The sequence below is a fragment of the Pseudophryne corroboree genome, chromosome 6 (assembly GCF_028390025.1).
Source record: "Pseudophryne corroboree isolate aPseCor3 chromosome 6, aPseCor3.hap2, whole genome shotgun sequence".
Classification (NCBI taxonomy): domain Eukaryota; kingdom Metazoa; phylum Chordata; class Amphibia; order Anura; family Myobatrachidae; genus Pseudophryne; species Pseudophryne corroboree.
Window position 1 is genome coordinate 40,849,522 of NC_086449.1, and position 16,263 is coordinate 40,865,784.

The 16,263-nt window shown below is 47.5% G+C and overlaps 1 protein-coding gene across 1 annotated transcript in view; it reads left to right on the forward strand.

The window, feature by feature from the left end:
* The first annotated feature begins 7,649 nt into the window (after positions 1–7,649).
* Positions 7,650–16,263, forward strand: part of LOC134936014 (NXPE family member 3-like) — a 99,957-nt gene continuing 91,343 nt past the window's right edge. The window contains exons 1-2 of the mRNA XM_063930911.1: positions 7,650–7,882; positions 8,229–8,293. The gene's annotated coding sequence lies outside the window, so the exon portion shown is untranslated. The remainder of the gene's footprint in view (positions 7,883–8,228; positions 8,294–16,263) is intronic.

Sequence of the window (16,263 nt, forward strand, 5' to 3'; positions counted from 1 at the left end):
TAATATTATGTACTCCTGGCTCCTGCTATAACCTATAACTGGCACTGCAGTAGTGCTCCCCAGTCTCCCCCACAATTATAAGCTGTGTGAGCTGAGCAGTCAGACAGATATATAATATATATAGATGATGCAGCACACTGGCCTGAGCCTGAGCAGTGCACACAGATATGGTATGTGACTGAGTCACTGTGTGCTGTGTATCGCTTTTTTCAGGCAGAGAACGGATTATAAATAAAAGTGGTGGTCACTGGTCACTATCAGCAAAACTCTGCACTGTACACTACTGAGTACTCCTAATGCTCCCCAAAATTAGTAAATCAAGTGTCTCTCTAATCTATTCTAATTCTAAACGGAGAGGACGCCAGCCACGTCCTCTCCCTATCAATCTCAATGCACGTGTGAAAATGGCGGCGACGCGCGGCTCCTTATATAGAATCCGAGTCTCGCGATAGAATCCGAGCCTCGCGAGAATCCGACAGCGTCATGATGACGTTCGGGCGCGCTCGGGTTAACCGAGCAAGGCGGGAAGATCCGAGTCGCTCGGACCCGTGAAAAAAAACATGAAGTTCTGGCGGGTTCGGATTCAGAGAAACCGAACCCGCTCATCTCTATCAAATACACCTGTTATTTTATACAACTCTGTAATTTACTAAAAATTCATATTCACAATCACTGCCGGCAATAGCCAAACACTGCCGTGAAAAAAATACAAATCGTAAAAAATAGCCAGTTTTCAAACAGACCTGCTTTTTTTTTACCGTATTCTGATAGGCATGCACATATCAGTGAGATCCGTGCATGTTTATCAGTAGGAAGGGGTGTGAAAGAGTTAAAAATAAGAAAAAAAAATTGTGTGGGGTCCCCCCTCCTAAGCATAACCAGCCTCGGGCTCTTTGAGCCGGTCCTGGTTGTAATAATACAGGAATTTTTTTTACTGGGGTTCCCCCTTATTTTAACAACCAGCACCGGGCTCTGCGCCTGGTCCTGGTGCAAAAATTATGGGGGAGAAAAACGTAGGGGTCCCCCATATTTTTAACACCAGCACTCCACTAGTCAGAGAGATAATGCCACAGCCGGGGGACACTGTTATATTGGTCCCTGCGGCCCTGGCATTAAATCACAAACTAGTCACCCGTGGCTGGGGTACCCGGGAGGAGTGGGGACCCCTTAAATCAAGGGGTCCCCCCCTCCAACCACCCAAGGACCAGGGGTGAAGCCAGAGACTGTCCCCCATCCGTGGGCGGTGGATGGGAGGCTAATAGCCTTTTATGAAAAAAAAATATAGTTTTTTTATAGCAGAACTACAAGTCCCAGCAAGCCTCCCCCGCAAGCTGGTACTTGGAGAACCACAAGTACCAGCATGCGGGTGGTGGTGGTGGGGAACGGGACCGCTGGTACCTGTAGTTCTACTACAAAAAAAATACCCAAATAAAAACAAGAGACACACACACCGTGAAAGTAAAAGTTTAATCAACATACATGCACACTTACATACATACATACTTACCTATGTTGACACGAAGCACTCGGTCCCCTTGTCCAGTAGAATCCAGGGGTAGCTTTAAATAAAATTTATACTTACAAAGAATCCGGGGTAGATCGGTCCTCTTCTTAAAAGTTATAATCCACGTACTTGGAAAAATAAAAAAACGAAATACCCAGACCACGCACTGAAAGGGGTCTATGTTTACACATGGAACCCCTTTCCCTGAATGTCGGGACCCCCCGTGACTCCTGTCAAAGAGGGTCCCTTCAGCCAATCAGGGAGCGCCACGTCATGGCACTCTCCTGATTGGCTGTGCGCTCCTGCACTGTGGATACAACGTAGCTTAGTGCATCTACATTATATCCAATAATGGGAATTTTACAGTCTGCGGTAGACCGCGAGGTTAAGTGGGGTCACTCTTGTAGTTGGCCCCACTTAACTTCGCGGTCTACCGCAGACCGCAAAGATCCCACCATTGGATATAATGTAGCGCCGCTGCGCTACATTGTATCCACAGTGTGCCGCCTGACTGACAGTGCAGGAGCACCCAGCCAATCAGGAGAGTGCATGACATGGCGCTCCCTGATTGGCTGAAGAGACCCTCTTTACAGGAGTCACAGGGGAAAGGGGTTCCATGTGTAAACATGGGACCCCTTTCAGTGCGTGGATCGGGTATTTATTTATTTATTTTGCCAAGTACGTGGATTATAACTTTTAAGAAGAGGACCGATCTACACCGGATTCTTTGTAAATATAATTTTATTATATTTTATATATTTTTTTTTGTAGTAGAACTACAGGTACCAGTGGTCCCATCCCCCCCCCTCGCATGATGGTACTTGTGGTTCTCCAAGTACCAGCTTGCGGGGGAGGCTTGCTGGGACTTGTAGTTCAGCTACAAAAAACAATATTCTTTTTTTCACAAAAGGCTATCAGCCTCCCATCCACCGCCCACGGATGGGGGGACAGCCTCTGGCTTCACCCCTGGTCCTTGAGTGACTGGCGGGGGGGACCCCTTGATTTAAGGGGTCCCCACTCCTCCAGGGTACCCCGGCCAGGGGTGACTAGTTTGTGAGTTAATATAACAGTGTCCCCTGGCTGTGGCATTATCTCTCTGACTAGTGGAGCCCGGTGCTGGTGTTAAAAATACAGGGGATCCCTACGTTTGTTGTCCCCCATATTTTTTGCACCATGACCAGGCGCAGAGCCTGGTGCCGGTTGTTAAAATATTTGGGAAACCCCAGTCAATTTTTCCCTGTATTTTTACAACCAGGACCGGTTCAAAGAGCCCGAGGCTGGTTATGCTTAGGAGGGGGGACCCCACGCAATTTTTTTTCTGATTTTTAACACTTTTTAGACTTCTTTTAAAGTACACAATGAAGCCCTGCACGGATCTCACAGATCCGGCAGGGATTCATTGTGTTAAGTCTGGCAGTGTTTTACTAATCACTCCCGTAAAACACTGCCCGACAATACGAATGACATCGACATCGGAAAACACGAAAATGCAGAATACGACAGCATAGTAAATGAGGCGTAAAACCCCCCAAAAAGTTGCAAATTCACACATTTGATGTCATTTGTGTTTAATCTCCCTCCAAATCTCGACAGTTACGAATCTTAATAAATATACCCCCTAGTTTCCTATTGTTTTCATACACCACAGTGGACGGACATTCAAAGGTTGAGTCATATAAGGTACAATTGTCCCTTTTTGTTTACTCTCTATTGTCCAACAGTGAGCTGACCAGACAAGGTGGCTCTCTGGTTTATGTAAACACTTTGATTAGACTATGTATTGTATTCTAATGTTGTAAGATCCCAAGACACAGAGGTCACACACACACACACACACACACACACACACACACACACACACACACACACACACACACACACACACACACACTATGAAGCTTCTGGAGGTGGCTAAGAAGTGATGTTCTGCCAGGGATCTGCTTGGGGACCCATTATTTTGGATTTATCTGGGACTCTGTGTTGCTAGAAGAGACTCTCTGCTCCCAGACTAAGAAGTAATGTTTTGTCAGGAGGTTGGTTTTTCATCTACCACCAAGCTTGAGTGATGTGGAACCCGATATCTTCACATTTGGTGGCAGCAGTGGGATCACTCAAGGCACCAGCAGAAAGGAATAAACTACAGCAGGCAATGGATTCCGCCCCGCTATGCTACCGATACAACAAGAAGGGAGTCCTGAAAGAACTGTGTCATGCAAGAAAAATTGTATTCAACACAGTGGATAGCAAGGAGTCCCTAATTGGAAAATTGGCTTAATGGGACTTTGAGCACCCTTGTGATGAGGAGGAAGAGGAGGATATGGTCCAGGACTCAGCGGAGGGGACAAGAAATGGAACCAGGGCAGTGGAGCTTGTGGATGGAAGTTCATCAGCATATCAGCAGGCTGGGAAGCCGGATATGTTATTTATATTTATCAAGATGCAGCACATTTGGGAGTACTGGAATGAAGCTCAGTGGGTAATCAGCAGGTGGAGAGTATCCAGCATACAGGACAAGTTGTGTCATCTGGGGAATGCATTCATGCACTGCAGAAGTGAAGCAGCCACATGGAATCTGCTGGGGGAGCCAGAGTTTGTGGAATTTTGGGAGGAAGTGATCTCCACAGTGGCCCAAATGACAGAAAGGATACAATATACAGAGACGGAGGGGCAAGTGCAGAGTAAATTGTCTTCCCGGACAGAGCCAGAGGAAGTGGCATTGGATCGGGGGCCCCTGAATACCCCAGCATGGCAAGACTAGTTTTACAGGGTGGATGCTGAAAGGCACCACCTGCAACAGCTTCTCCCATATCCAAGGGAAGAAGTTGCCCAGTGTTCTATACGGAAGGAAGCACACGTTGAAGTGAAGAAAGCAGTGATCACAATCCAGGCACCCCAGGAGGAACTGCACTACAACTTCCCTTTTGCTGAGATGGAAGATGAGAACTTAGTGAGAGAGTGCCAAGAACTGTCTGCCCAGAATGTTACACTGGAAAAGGATGACTTTGACCAGGTGGATGCAAGGAAGCACTGTCTGTAACCCGTTCTCATCTCCCTGGGGGAATGTCGCAGTGAAACACTCTGTGACCAGCCTGAGCTGTGTTACAACTGGCCATTTGCGGGCTTGGAGGATATAGAAACCATCACAGAGTGCCAGCGAGACATTGAGGAAGAAGTTGCCACTATCACCCGACCACCACTCGAGCAACAGAGCCTCCAAGTATATCCTTCAGGTGAGCACCAACCAGTCCTGGCTACTGAGCCATTTACAGTGTTGTGTTTGGGGGAGGGGGGATTGGCTTTTGAGGGATTAGGCCTGGACAGGGAGCAGTCAGTCCTGTTAGTTTATCTGTAGCCACATGGGGAATTATCAGTGGGAACAGTGAAAGTGGCTTTTGAGGGCGGCAGAGTTAAGAGACAAATTGTTGGATTTTGCTACTTCCCTGCAGCCAATGTTCAATTTGCCTTTGGCAATAGGGCAGGAGCCCCAACATGTTACTGCCATTGGACAGATTTTGGGCATGCAATCCGAGGAGGGTGGAGGAGAGCCCCACACTGTATCTGAGGCCTTGGCAGAGCGCCAGAATCTGCCCGTCCCTATGCAACTGACAAATTTATGTTTGGGACACATGGATAGAATACTCACTCCTGAAATGCCAGAGGCGAGGGATGTAATGCACCACCTGGAGGGAAACTGCTCTCAGCCAGCATCCCACTATTTGCTTGTTCTCATGTGGGAGAACCACGGAACGAGTGGGAGAAGTACAGGAATTTACAAGTATGTTTTGGGACCAGAGTTATTTGCTACCAGGGACGTGAAGAACTGAGCAATTGTGGGTTGCTAATCATAAGTCCACCAGACCCCAAAGGCCGGTCAATAGGCTCTTCAGAAAACATGGCCCTCAGTCCTTTTGACCCAGGTGAGGTTCTGCCCAGGCACATGGCATAGAAGTGGTGGAGGAACTTCTGAACTGCTAATCACCCTCTCACCAAACCTAAGGAAAGACTTACTCGATTGTCCCAACAGCCTCGCTTGGACATTGAGGACTTTACCTACAATTTCCGGGACATTGGGTCTAAAAAGTGGGAGAGGAATGTGAGGAAAAATGAGGTCTGTGACAATTAATATAGCTATGCCTCATTTCCCATGTCATATATGTACTTTTTATACCCATATCCATCTACATCCAATTCGTCTGTTTGTTCATTCTCCATAACATGTCCATTGCTGCTCACCCAATACCGTGTTTAAATCAACCTAAATATTGTTAATATATGCAATTGTTTTATGTTATCTGTTACCCTTTAGATAATGTATTTATGTTAGACCTAGTTTCCTATTGTTTTTATACACTACAGTGGACATTCAAAGGTTGAGTCATATAAGGTGCCATTGTCCCTTTTTGTTTACTCCCTATTGTCCAACAGTGAGCTGACCAGACAGGGTGGCTCTCTGGTTGATGTAATCACCTTGCTTAGAATATGTATTGTATTCCAATGCTGTAAGATCCTAAAGGGCCGTATTCACGGCCCGATTTGGGGAGAGATGTGTGCTGAGCGAACCACTCAGCACACATCTCTACCCCCGCTCAGCACAGCACGGGGGCGCTCATTTCACCCAGCGGGTGAAGTGAGCGACCTGCTAGATTGGCCTGTATGCTGGTCAATCTAGCATCAGCGATAGCGATGCGCGGGGCTGCGCATCACTATCGCTGTGAGGGGTACACACGGAGTGATCGCTGCTTAAAATCTAAGCAATCTAGTCAGATTGCTTAGATTTCAAGCAGTGATCGCTCCGTGAGTACCCCCCTTAAGACACAGAGGTCACACACAACCCTGCAATATGAAGCTTCTGGAGGTATAAGTAGAGCTACCCAGAGAGCTGAAGAGAGAACCTTTGATCCCATGCTAAGAAGTAATATTCTGCCAGGGATCTGCTTGGGGACCCATTATTTTGGATTCATCTGGGACTTTGTATTGATAGAAGAGACTCTCTGCTCCCAGACTAAGAAGTAATGTTCTGTCAGGAGATTGTGGTGGGAATTGTCATGTGGAATTGGATTACAGAAGTGTGCTGAACTGTGTTATAACCTATTCTGTCAATAAACCCCGGTTGCTTTTTCATCTACCACCAAGCTTAAGTGACTTGGAACCCGATATCTTCACATTCTTCAACACCCTCATTATCCTGCAGATGCAATCACTAATTAGCCTGCTTTGAGGCTAAAGGTTGTAAAGTGGGGTACACACGTAGAGATGTGTGCTGAGCGATCTAGCACAGACCGCTCAGCACACATCTCCCCCCCCCCCCCCGCGCTCTCAGGGAGACGGGGGAATCGCTTACTTCACACAGCGGTGAAGTGAGCGACCTGGCTAGATAGTGCCTGCATGCAGGCCAATCTAGTACCGGCGACAGCGACGTACGGGGCCGCGCATCGCTATTGCTATGGGGCATACACATGGAGCGATGACTGCTTCTTTTCTAAAGGTCCATACACACTTAACGATAAAATGAGCGACGTCGCTCATTTTCCCCCTCCTTGAGCGGCGTCGCTCATTTTATCGTCAAGTGTGTATGCCGCCAGCAACGACCGATGCACGTCCCCGCGGGTCGGCAACGATCGTCGCTGTCGGTAGGGCATGCATGAAGGATGTGGACTGTCGTCCACGACCTTCATGCAGGGCTGGCGGAGGTGTGACATCACTGAGCGATATGAGCGGTCATATCGCTCAGTGTGCATAGTCGGCCGCCGGCCGGCCCGGGAGGGGGAAACATTAGACGATGTCGCTCACAGAGCGACATCGTCTAATGTGTATAAGCCTTAAGATATCTAGTCCGATTGCTTAGAAATTAAGCAAAAATGGCTCCAGGTCTACCCCCCTTAAGACTAGAACTGGTCATAATGAATGGAGCCCGTAGCTAGCTTTTACCAAACCTGTTAATTGTTGGCAGAGTATTGCGGTGCCTGGTGCAGTGATGTTAGACCACACACTTAATGAGTTAAACAGCAATACAGGTTTATAAGGTTTACACACAGGTGACTTGGATATACGCTGTAATGATTGGCAATTGGCCCTTTATATCAGACAGCGTAACACAGTGCTGGTAGCAGTACTCATCAGTATGCTGATGTGCCTGTGGTATGTCAGAAGGGGATATTTCTGGTGGTAAGGAATGGAGGACTGCACGTCCGTGCAGTCTGACTCCTGCTGTGGAATCGCCCTGCATTAGAAACACATCAGCGTTCTTGGTGTGATGGAACCATCAGCTGACGTGCGGTTCTCAGAATAGGACTTTGCAAATACCAGACCCTCTGATGTTGATGTCCAGGGGAGCTGCAACAGTGAGGGGTGGACTGATTGTCACACCAGTACAAGGAGGTAACGACATTCAGAACTTAAGGGGTCTATTCATGAAGCAGTGAAAAGTGTGGAGAAGTGAGCCTGTGGAGAAGTTGCCCATGGCAACCAATCAGCATTGAAGTAACATTTATAATTTGCATACTATACAATTGTACGGAGCAGCTGATTGGGTGCCATGGGCAACTTCTCCACAGGCTCACTTCTCCACTCTTTTCACTGTGTAACCCCAGTCTCTGATTATAGTTACAATACTCTTAAATATTAATGTGCCTCCACAAAAACTTTTGTTCTATGCGTGTATTAGCTATAGAAAAGGGATTAGTTTAGGATAACCCTTTAAGTTAATATTATGTTCTCTTTACAGGAGCTCCCTAATTATACTCGTCTCATCGTGGGACAATTACCCTTCCCAATATCACCCAACATCAGGTAAGTATAACACAAAGTATATACCATACTTATCATAGGCTTTTTTTACTTTAACATATAATTTAATTCAATACATAGATGTGTGTGTGTGTGTATGTATATATATATATATATATATATATATATATATATATATTTATTTATTATGACTAACATACACTTGTATACATTAAAATATTAGCTTAGAATAATAGAATGACAAATTTGAACAATTCACATGAAGCATTAGTCCAATAATAGTCCAATTATAGTCCCATAGTCTTATAATTCCAAGAAAGAGTAGTTTTTAGGTCCTCTGTAATCTTGAAAATTTTATATATATATGCATATATATGAATTGTAGATTCCATAACTGCTTTTACCCTATTCCTAGTCTTGAATATATATATATATACTTCCCTTTAACTGCTGAATCCCCTAGTAGAGAGTTAGTAATACTGTAGCAACTCTATTAAGTTATAGTAACAACTGAGCTGTAACATACATCATACTTGCCTACCTGACCCTCTCCATGAGGGAGAAGATGCTCTGTTCCTGGACTTTCCTGGTAATGTATGATTGCCATCACCTGTGGTGAGCTAGTTAATTGATAAGAAAGGTGTTTCACCACAGGTGATGGCAATCATACATTACCAGGAAAGCCCAGGAACAGAGCATTTTCTCCCTCATGGAGAGGGTCACGTAGGCAAGTATGACAAACATTTGTTGCAAAGGGTTCCTCTTTATGCTGAGTAAATTGGTAACAAGTCTTTCCATCTGTAACTTGTTCACTTGGTATGCATACCCACTAGAGGTCACTGTTTCCTTACTTTTGACTATTGTGACCGGTAAGTATATACATATCTCGAGTCCTGTCCCTGTTCTTTCCTTTGTAGAAGTCAATAGATCTTTCTGAAGATGTGCATCAAAGGTTGCTGCCTTTCTTTCTTTCTCTCTACAAGATGCAGGGACTCTGCAGTCAGAAGCGGCCCCTCCTCTCTCTTTCTTACTACTTGAAACAGCGGGGCCGGCTCCGCCTCTGGTGGTAGCTGCGCCTTCTCTCCGCCCTCCGGACGTCTGCTCTCCAGCCTTATAGCCACCGTCAGCGCTGCCTCTACTGATAGCTGCGCCTGCAGCCATCCTCATGTAGCCGCCTCCTCCCCTATCCTCAGCCAATGCCGGAGCTTCGCTACTCAGGAGACAGTCACCTTGCGATTCCAATTCGATGCCGATGCGCGGTCCCGTGCGGTCGGCATCGAAAGAAAAGATAGACTGTGCAGGCAAGCCAATTTTGGCTATCTCTATAGAAGAGATAGTCAAAATTGACACTTAGCCAAAATAGCACATAGCCAGTATCGCAAGCGCATTCATTATGTGCTTGCGGTAAAAACCCCCAAAACGGGGGTTTTACCGCATTTTCAAATTTACTAACACCCTACCGCCGTGTTTTTGGATGGCAACACCATATAAAAGCCTATGGGCTTCTTATCGCCGACCACCGCAAACCGCTGACACCGCCGCAGATGCCAACCCTCCTCCCCCTTTGGCTTACCTTCCTCCAGGCTGCCCTGGACCTGGAAGGTAGTCTCCTCCTCCCCCTAGCAACGCAGCCGGACGTCCTTCCGGCTGCAGGGGGGAGGAGGTGGTGCCGTGGGCAGCCTGCTGCTGCTTCCCGGCATTTAACCAGTGTGGGGACCCCTGGGAGGTGGCGGAGACCCCCCGCAGACCACCTAACAGGTATCGCGGGGGGCCTCCATCACTGCATCGCGATATTGATCGCATGTCTCTTATATATTAGCTCAGATCTGTGACTTTGTGCCTCATTTGCTAATGCTGGGCGGAGTCACAACACTGGGCGGAGTTAGTCAATTGAGTGACAGATCTGGGCAAATCTATAGGAGACTAGGGGGTCATTCCGAGTTGATCGCTAGCTGCCGTTGTTCGCAGCACAGTGATCAGGCTAAAAACCGTAAATTCTGCGTATGGGGCGCAATGCGCACGCACGTCATACTTTCACAAAAGCCGATGTAGTTTTACACAAGCTCTAGCGACGCTTTTCAGTCGCACTGATGATCGTTGAATGATTGACAGGAAGTGGGTGTTTCTGGATGGTAACTGTCCGTTTTCGGGGAGTGTGTGAAAAAACGCAGGCGTGCCAGATAAAAACGCAGGCGTGGCTGGAGAAACGGGGGAGTGGCTGGACGAACGCAGGGCGTGTTTGTGACGTCAAAACAGGAACTAAACAGTCGGAAGTGATCGCAAGCTAGGAGGAGGTCTGGAGCTACTCTGAAACTGCACAATCTATTTTTGTAGCAGCGCTGCGATCCTTTTGTTTGCACTTCTGCTAAGCTAAGATACATTCCCAGAGGGTTCACTATGGCTTACCGACAGTGTGGCGAGTGCAAATGAGCCCCTTGCGGGCTCGCTGCACTCGCCACGCTACGGGCACGGTGGCGCGCTACGCACGCCACACTATTTTATTCTCCCTCCAGGGGGGTCGTGGACCCCCACAAGGGAGAATAAGTGTCGGTATGCCGGCTGTCGGGATCCCGGCACCGGTATACTGTGCGCCGGGATCCCGACAGCCGGCATACTGAAGACCACCCCTCCCAGAGGGCGGTTGCTTAGCGTTTGCACTGCTGCTAAAAGCAGCTAGCTAGCAATCAACTCGGAATGAGGGCCTAGGAGCAGAAGCAGATAGTATGGGCATGGCACAGGCAGGGGTGCATACCTCCCAGTTTTCTTCAGGCAGACAGGGGTGCATACTAGAGATGAGCGCCTGAAATTTTTCGGGTTTTGTGTTTTGGTTTTGGGTTCGGTTCCGCGGCCGTGTTTTGGGTTCGAACGCGTTTTGGCAAAACCTCACCGAATTTTTTTTGTCGGATTCGGGTGTGTTTTGGATTCGGGTGTTTTTTTCCAAAAACACTAAAAAACAGCTTAAATCATAGAATTTGGGGGTCATTTTGATCCCAAAGTATTATTAACCTCAAAAACCATAATTTACACTCATTTTCAGTCTATTCTGAATACCTCACACCTCACAATATTATTTTTAGTCCTAAAATTTGCACCGAGGTCGCTGTGTGAGTAAGATAAGCGACCCTAGTGGCCGACACAAACACCGGGCCCATCTAGGAGTGGCACTGCAGTGTCACGCAGGATGTCCCTTCCAAAAAACCCTCCCCAAACAGCACATGACGCAAAGAAAAAAAGAGGCGCAATGAGGTAGCTGTGTGAGTAAGATTAGCGACCCTAGTGGCCGACACAAACACCGGGCCCATCTAGGAGTGGCACTGCAGTGTCACGCAGGATGGCCCTTCCAAAAAACCCTCCCCAAACAGCACATGACGCAAAGAAAAAAAGAGGCGCAATGAGGTAGCTGTGTGAGTAAGATTAGCGACCCTAGTGGCCGACACAAACACCGGGCCCATCTAGGAGTGGCACTGCAGTGTCACGCAGGATGTCCCTTCCAAAAAACCCTCCCCAAACAGCACATGACGCAAAGAAAAAAAGAGGCGCAATGAGGTAGCTGACTGTGTGAGTAAGATTAGCGACCCTAGTGGCCGACACAAACACCGGGCCCATTTAGGAGTGGCACTGCAGTGTCACGCAGGATGTCCCTTCCAAAAAACTCTCCCCAATCAGCACATGATGCAAAGAAAAATAAAAGAAAAAAGAGGTGCAAGATGGAATTGTCCTTGGGCCCTCCCACCCACCCTTATGTTGTATAAACAAAACAGGACATGCACACTTTAACCAACCCATCATTTCAGTGACAGGGTCTGCCACACGACTGTGACTGATATGACGGGTTGGTTTGGACCCCCCCCAAAAAAGAAGCAATTAATCTCTCCTTGCACAAACTGGCTCTACAGAGGCAAGATGTCCACCTCATCATCACCCTCCGATATATCACCGTGTACATCCCCCTCCTCACAGATTATCAATTCGTCCCCACTGGAATCCACCATCTCAGCTCCCTGTGTACTTTGTGGAGGCAATTGCTGCTGGTCAATGTCTCCGCGGAGGAATTGATTATAATTCATTTTAATGAACATCATCTTCTCCACATTTTCTGGATGTAACCTCGTACGCCGATTGCTGACAAGGTGAGCGGCGGCACTAAACACTCTTTCGGAGTACACACTTGTGGGAGGGCAACTTAGGTAGAATAAAGCCAGTTTGTGCAAGGGCCTCCAAATTGCCTCTTTTTCCTGCCAGTATAAGTACGGACTGTGTGACGTGCCTACTTGGATGCGGTCACTCATATAATCCTCCACCATTCTATCAATGTTGAGAGAATCATATGCAGTGACAGTAGACGACATGTCCGTAATCGTTGTCAGGTCCTTCAGTCCGGACCAGATGTCAGCATCAGCAGTCGCTCCAGACTGCCCTGCATCACCGCCAGCGGGTGGGCTCGGAATTCTGAGCCTTTTCCTCGCACCCCCAGTTGCGGGAGAATGTGAAGGAGGAGATGTTGACAGGTCGCGTTCCGCTTGACTTGACAATTTTGTCACCAGCAGGTCTTTCAACCCCAGCAGACTTGTGTCTGCCGGAAAGAGAGATCCAAGGTAGGCTTTAAATCTAGGATCGAGCACGGTGGCCAAAATGTAGTGCTCTGATTTCAACAGATTGACCACCCGTGAATCCTTGTTAAGCGAATTAAGGGCTCCATCCACAAGTCCCACATGCCTAGCGGAATCGCTCCGTGTTAGCTCCTCCTTCAATGTCTCCAGCTTCTTCTGCAAAAGCCTGATGAGGGGAATGACCTGACTCAGGCTGGCAGTGTCTGAACTGACTTCACGTGTGGCAAGTTCAAAGGGCATCAGAACCTTGCACAACGTTGAAATCATTCTCCACTGCGCTTGAGACAGGTGCATTCCACCTACTATATCGTGCTCAATTGTATAGGCTTGAATGGCCTTTTGCTGCTCCTCCAACCTCTGAAGCATATAGAGGGTTGAATTCCACCTCGTTACCACTTCTTGCTTCAGATGATGGCAGGGCAGGTTCAGTAGTTTTTGGTGGTGCTCCAGTCTTCTGTACGTGGTGCCTGTACGCCGAAAGTGTCCCGCAATTCTTCTGGCCACCGACAGCATCTCTTGCACGCCCCTGTCGTTTTTTAAAAAATTCTGCACCACCAAATTCAAGGTATGTGCAAAACATGGGACGTGCTGGAATTTGCCCATATTTAATGCACACACAATATTGCTGGCGTTGTCCGATGCCACAAATCCACAGGAGAGTCCAATTGGGGTAAGCCATTCCGCGATGATCTTCCTCAGTTGCCGTAAGAGGTTTTCAGCTGTGTGCGTATTCTGGAAAGTGGTGATACAAAGCGTAGCCTGCCTAGGAAAGAGTTGGCGTTTGCGAGATGCTGCTACTGGTGCCGCCGCTGCTGTTCTTGCGGCGGGAGTCCATACATCTACCCAGTGGGCTGTCACAGTCATATAGTCCTGACCCTGCCCTGCTCCACTTGTCCACATGTCCGTGGTTAAGTGGACATTGGGTACAACTGCATTTTTTAGGACACTGGTGAGTCTTTTTCTGACGTCCGTGTACATTCTCGGTATCGCCTGCCTAGAGAAGTGGAACCTAGATGGTATTTGGTAATGGGGGCACACTGCCTCAATAAATTGTCTAGTTCCCTGTGAACTAACGGCGGATACCGGACGCACGTCTAACACCAACATAGTTGTCAAGGCCTCAGTTATCCGCTTTGCAGCAGGATGACTGCTGTGATATTTCATCTTCCTCGCAAAGGACTGTTGGACAGTCAATTGCTTACTGGAAGTAGTACAAGTGGGCTTACGACTTCCCCTCTGGGATGACCATCGACTCCCAGCAGCAACAACAGCAGCGCCAGCAGCAGTAGGCGTTACACGCAAGGATGCATCGGAGGAATCCCAGGCAGGAGAGGACTCGTCAGAATTGCCAGTGACATGGCCTGCAGGACTATTGGCATTCCTGGGGAAGGAGGAAATTGACACTGAGGGAGTTGGTGGTGTGGTTTGCGTGAGCTTGGTTACAAGAGGAAGGGATTTACTGGTCAGTGGACTGCTTCCGCTGTCGCCCAAAGTTTTTGAACTTGTCACTGACTTATTATGAATGCGCTGCAGGTGACGTATAAGGGAGGATGTTCCGAGGTGGTTAACGTCCTTACCCCTACTTATTACAGCTTGACAAAGGCAACACACGGCTTGACACCTGTTGTCCGCTTTTCTGTTGAAATACCTCCACACTGAAGAGCTGATTTTTTTGGTATTTTCACCAGGCATGTCAACGACCATATTCCTCCCACGGACAACAGGTGTCTCCCTGGGTGCCTGACTTAAACAAACCACCTCACCATCAGAATCCTCCTGGTCAATTTCCTCCCCAGCGCCAGCAACACCCATATCCTCCTCATCCTGGTGTACTTCAACATCTTCATCTTCAATCTGACTATCAGGAACTGGACTGCGGGTGCTCCTTCCAGCACTTGCAGGGGGCGTGCAAATGGTGGAAGGCGCATGCTCTTCACGTCCAGTGTTGGGAAGGTCAGGCATCGCAACCGACACAATTGGACTCTCCTTGTGGATTTGGGATTTCGAAGAACGCACAGTTCTTTGCGGTGCTTTTGCCAGCTTGAGTCTTTTCAGTTTTCTAGCGAGAGGCTGAGTGCCTCCATCCTCATGTGAAGCTGAACCACTAGCCATGAACATAGGCCAGGGCCTCAGCCGTTCCTTGCCACTCCGTGTGGTAAATGGCATATTGGCAAGTTTACGCTTCTCCTCCGACAATTTTATTTTAGGTTTTGGAGTCCTTTTTTTTACTGATATTTGGTGTTTTGGATTTGACATGCTCTGTACTATGACATTGGGCATCGGCCTTGGCAGACGACGTTGCTGGCATTTCATCGTCTCGGCCATGACTAGTGGCAGCAGCTTCAGCACGAGGTGGAAGTGGATCTTGATCTTTCCCTAATTTTGGAACCTCAACATTTTTGTTCTCCATATTTTAATAGGCACAACTAAAAGGCACCTCAGGTAAACAATGGAGATGGATACTAGTATACAATTATGGACTGCCTGCCGAGTGCAGACACAGAGGTAGCCACAGCCGTGAACTACCGTACTGTACTGTGTCTGCTGCTAATATAGACTGGTTGATAAAGAGATGTCTATGTAACTATGTATGTATAAAGAAGAAAGAAAAAAAAACCACGGTTAGGTGGTATACAATTATGGACGGACTGCCTGCCGAGTGCAGACACAGAGGTAGCCACAGCCGTGAACTACCGTACTGTACTGTGTCTGCTGCTAATAATATAGACTGGTTGATAAAGAGATGTCGTAGTAGTATGTATGTATAAAGAAGAAAGAAAAAAAAACCACGGTTAGGTGGTATACAATTATGGACGGACTGCCTGCCGAGTGCAGACACAGAGGTAGCCACAGCCGTGAACTACCGTACTGTACTGTGTCTGCTGCTAATATAGACTGGTTGATAAAGAGATGTCTATGTAACTATGTATGTATAAAGAAGAAAGAAAAAAAAAACCACGGTTAGGTGGTATACAATTATGGACGGACTGCCTGCCGAGTGCAGACACAGAGGTAGCCACAGCCGTGAACTACCGTACTGTACTGTGTCTGCTGCTAATAATATAGACTGGTTGATAAAGAGATGTCGTAGTAGTATGTATGTATAAAGAAGAAAGAAAAAAAAACCACGGTTAGGTGGTATACAATTATGGACGGACTGCCTGCCGAGTGCAGACACAGAGGTAGCCACAGCCGTGAACTACCGTACTGTACTGTGTCTGCTGCTAATATAGACTGGTTGATAAAGAGATGTCTATGTAACTATGTATGTATAAAGAAGAAAGAAAAAAAAACCACGGTTAGGTGGTATACAATTATGGACGGACTGCCTGCCGAGTGCAGACACAGAGGTAGCCACAGCCGTGAACTACCGTACTGTACTGTGTCTGCTGCTAATATAGA